Source organism: Pinus tabuliformis, chromosome 4_2 (assembly GCF_031772625.1).
Source record: "Pinus tabuliformis cultivar Carrire ecotype Pingquan chromosome 4_2, CPIR1, whole genome shotgun sequence".
In the NCBI taxonomy this organism is placed as follows: Eukaryota; Viridiplantae; Streptophyta; class Pinopsida; order Pinales; family Pinaceae; genus Pinus; species Pinus tabuliformis.
The window spans coordinates 87193261-87198021 of record NC_142304.1 but is presented as its reverse complement, the minus strand read 5'-3'; the positions used below and the strand labels follow the sequence as shown (position 1 = coordinate 87198021).

Below are 4761 nucleotides of genomic sequence, written 5' to 3'. Positions count from 1 at the left end.
CGCCCTCGCAAAAAGGGGGGAAATGCGTGGAACAGTGATCGAGAAGGACTAGGGTGGCCACCCCGAGAGCTCGCACTGCTTTTAGCCCTTCCCCGACACCAGCCCACAACGATTCCCCCTTTTCTCCGTAGAGTTAGGGACTGAAAGGAAGAAAAGGGTAGAAAACAAAGCACAAACAAGGCACAAGCCTCTGAAAGCCCTGTGCCTTCGGAAAAAGGGGGGAACTGAAGAGGACGACGATCAAGAAGGACTAGGGTGGCCACCCTGGGAGCTCGCATTGCGTTTCGTCCTTTCGGAACACCAATCCACAATAATCCCACCTTTTCTCTGTAACGCTAGGAGCCACGAGGAAGAAGGGAAAAAAACAACAAGAGAGAAAGGGATATATCAACCGTGGCTACCGGCTCACAAGGGAAGGCTTCAAATAGAGAACAAGCTTCCCCAACCCTGTGCCTTCGTAAAAAGGGGGGAACTGCAGGGGACGGCGATCGAGAAGGACTAGGGTGGCCACCCTGGGAACTCACACTACTTTTCGTCCTTCCCAAACACCAATCCACAACAATTCCACCTTTTCTCCGTAAATCTAGGGGCTGAAAGGAAGAAGGGAAGAAAACAACATTAAAGAAAGAGAGATATCAAACACGTCCACCGGCTCACAGGGGGAGGCTCAAATAGAGAACAAACTTCCCCACCCCCATGCCTTCGCAAAAACGGGGGGAACTGCAGGGGACGACGATCGAGAAGGACTAGGGTGGCCACCCTCGGAACTCGCACTGCTTTTCGTCCTTCTTGAACACCAATCCACAACAATCCCACATTTTCTCCGTAAAGCCAAGGGGCTAAAAGCAAGAAGGAAAGAAAACAACAGGAAATCAAGAGATATCAAACATGACTACCGGCTCACAAGTGGAGGCTCAAACAGAGAACAAGCTTCCCAAACCCCACGCCTTCGGAAAAAGGGGGGAACTGCAGGGGACGGTGATCGAGAAGGACTAGGGTGGCCACCCTGGGAACTCGCACTACTTTTCGTCCTTCCCGAACACCAATCCACAACAATCCCACCTCTCCTCCATAAAGCTAGGGGCAAAAGGAAGAAGGGAAGAAAACAACACCAAAGAAACAAAGATCCCAAGAAAAGAGAGAAGCTCAACAGCACGCCGAGTAGATGTCTGCTAACCAAAAAGAAATCAAACAAGGCACCCAATCAAAAAAGCATCCCACCTCTTCACACCCTCCCACATGCATTCAGCACAACACCCTTTCTAGCTTTACAACATAGCAAACAACCAAGCAAATAAATCACAACCTAGAACTGACCAATAGAAAAGACAAGGGCCACGATGAGACCAGTGTCTGGAGCACATCACTGAGAGGCACACAGCCCCCAACCCAGCAGCACAAGGCTTCAAACGACAAATATACCGCCGCCAATAACACAAACCCACCCCATTCTTGCACCCCTCTGTGTACAAAACACCCAACAACCTTTCCAGCGAGAGAGTCAACGGGGGTCAAACAATCAAACTCCAAAGAGGAGTTGTCATGGGCCGATGCTCAACGCTGGAGAAGCTGTGGGCCACAAATACATCGATGGTGCAAGGCCACTAGAGAGAGGGACCTTCACAAAGCACACACCATGAAACAAAGAAATTACACAAGTCCCACAAAAAACCCACAATCCAAAGGGAGGAACAAAGACACGACCCGCTACTTCTTTTTCCCTGAGAAGAGGAGTGGGTCGCGAGAGGACGAGGAATTCCCTCGACGACAAAGGCACAAGATAAGATTGCCACCCTCATGCCTTTTGGTGGGGAAAATTGCGATCTCGATGGAGCTTAGACCAAGGGATGGGTTTTTCATTACCTCGACACCCAACCCTTCTGCGAGGGCATGTCGAGGAACAGTTGGGAGGGACTAGGGTGGCTAGCCCAATGGGTTGAACCACTCTTCATCCATCCCATACTTGACCGCACCCTGACAATCTCGCCTCATGGAATGTTTGAGCTACTAGGCACGTGCACAGCCACTCCCTCGACCCAACCACCAGCGAAAAATCTCACCCAAGCAACACATCAATTGCCGCCGCCTTTTCGAGAGAACCAACTATGGAAGCCCGCACCCTTGGCCCATGCCTTCCAACGAACAAAAGACCGAGCACCGCCGCTACGAATGAGTCCAAATTTATCCATCGTATTTACCGAGCACCTCAACTTTGCAGCAACCATGCCCGGCCAAACAGATCGTCGGAAGGGCTCCCAAGAAACAAGCTTCCAGACCCCCTGCAGAAACACATTGGGGGGAAGAAAAACAAAGGATGGGTGGGACAAGCACAAGCATGGCTTGCAAGCACACACGAAAAAAAAAGCGTAGTTACCTTGAGACAAGCAACCAACAATGTTCCCACCAAACACCAAACCCGCTCCCCTAGAGATGCACCACAAAGTCCCACATTGCAATCAAAACCCAACCAACCCAAACCAAAAAAGAAAACCCCTGCTATCAATGATCCTACCGCAGGTTCACCTACGGTAACCTTGTTACGACTTCTCCTTCCTCTAAATGATAAGGTTCAATGAACTTCTCACGATGTCGATGGCAGCAAACCACCATCGTCGACGCAATCCGAACACTTCACCAGATCATTCAATCGGTAGGAGCGATGGGCGGTGTGTACAAAGGGCAGGGACGTAGTCAACACGAGTTGATGACATGTGCTTACTAGGAATTCCTCGTTGAAGACCAATAATTGCAATGGTCTATCCCCATCATGATGCAATTTGAGAAGATTTCCCTATCCTCTCAAACCAGGAATAAAAACTCATTGGCTGCATCAGTGTAGCGTGCGTGCGGCCCAGAACATCTAAGGGCATCACAGACCTGTTATTGCCTCAAACTTCCATGGCCTAAATGGCCATAGTCCCTCTAAGAAGCTGGCCGCGAAGGGGAACCTCCGTGTAGCTAGTTAGCAGGCTGAGGTCTCATTCGTTATCGGAATTAACCAGATAAATCGATCCACCAACTAAGAATGGCCGTGCACCACCACCCATAGAATCAAGAAAGAGCTCTCAATCTGTCAATCCTTACTATGTCTAGACCTGGTAAGTTTCCCCGTGTTGAGTCAAATTAAGCCGCAGGCTCCACTCCTGGCGGTGCCCTTCCGTCAATTCCTTTAAGTTTCAACCTTGCGACCATACTCCCCTCGGAACCCAAACACTCTGATTTCTCAGAAGGTGCTGGCGGAGTCCTTAGAGCAACATCCGCCGATCCCTGGTCAGCATCGTTTATGGTTGAGACTAGGACAGTATCTGATCGTCTTTGAGCCCCCAACTTTCATTCTTGATTAATGAAAACATCCTTGGCAAATGCTTTCGCAGTGGTCCGTCTTTCATAAATCCAAGAATTTCACCTCTGACATGAAATACGAATGCCCCCGACAGTCCCTATTAATCATTACTCCGGTCCTGAAGGCCAACACAATAGGACCAGACTCCTATCACGTTATTCCATGCTAATGTATTCAGAGCATAAGCTTGCTTTGAGCACTCTAATTTTTTCAAAGTAACAGCGCCGGAACCATGACCCAGCCAATTAAGGCCAGGAGCACGCCGCCGACAAAAGGGACGGAAGGGCAGGTGCACACCGAGTAGGCGGACCGACCCTTACGACCCAAGATCCAACTACAATCTTTTTAACTCCAACAACTTAAATATACGCTATTGGAGATGGAATTACCGTGGCTGCTGGCACCAGACCTGCCCTCCAGTGGATCCTCGTTAAGGGATTTAGATTATACTCATTCTAGTTACTAGACTCGATGAGCCCAGTATTGTTATTTATTGTCACTACCTCCCCATGTCAGGATTGGGTAATTTGCGCGCCTGCTGCCTTCCTTGGATGTGGTAGCCGTTTCTCAGGCTCCCTCTTCGGAATCGAACCCTAATTCTCCATCACCCGTCACCACCATGGTAGGCCTTTATCCTACCATCGAAAGTTGATAGGGCAGAAATTTGAATGAAGCATCACCAGCACAAGGGTTGTGCGATCAGTCAAGTTATCATGATTCATCGGAGAAGCGGGCAAGCCCGCGCCGGCCTTTTATCTAAAAAATGCATCCCTTCCAAAGAGTCGGGACTTGGTGCACGTATTAGCTCTAGAATTACTATGGTTATCCGAGTAGTATGGTACCATCAAAAAAGCTATAACTGATTTAATGAGCCATCCGCAGTTTCACAGTCTGAATTAGTTCATACTTAGACATGCATGGCTTAATCTTTGAGACAAGCATATGACTACTGGTAGGATCAACCAAGTAGCACCCTCCCGCTTCAAAGGGCATTCCGGGCGCTCTCTTACCGAGAGCCAGCCTGAACACCCATCAAGTCAAAGAGACGTCAAAATATCATGTAAAACTTTTATGCCTTGCACCTCTTGCATCCCAAGAAGGAAGCACACGCAACATGCCAAGGACATGGCGAACAAATGGGTAGACCTGCCAAGCCACAATGCACCAAGGCCACTCTGGAGTTTGCAGCCACGGCCCAACCAACAAGAAAACGAGTGATCACTCACCGACTCCCTTAGAAATGCCTCCAAAGGCCTCCACACCCCGCACCGAGGGCACCTAGGAGTCCACCCAGACAACAGCAACGATGGACCTCGATCACCCGATCGCCTACGGCAGCCTCGATGCAAAGGAAAAAAATGGAGAAAGACCAACCACACAACCTCTATATTACAAATGAGCCACAATCCTCCCCACCC

General features: G+C 49.5%; 1 non-coding gene across 1 annotated transcript; it reads right to left on the bottom strand.

Moving 5' to 3' along the window:
* Nucleotides 1-2500: 2500 nt before the first annotated feature.
* On the bottom strand, nt 2501-4312 carry LOC149168339 (18S ribosomal RNA). The gene has a single exon (XR_016259956.1). It is a non-coding gene; the product is annotated as an 18S ribosomal RNA (ribosomal RNA).
* Nucleotides 4313-4761: the final 449 nt, after the last annotated feature.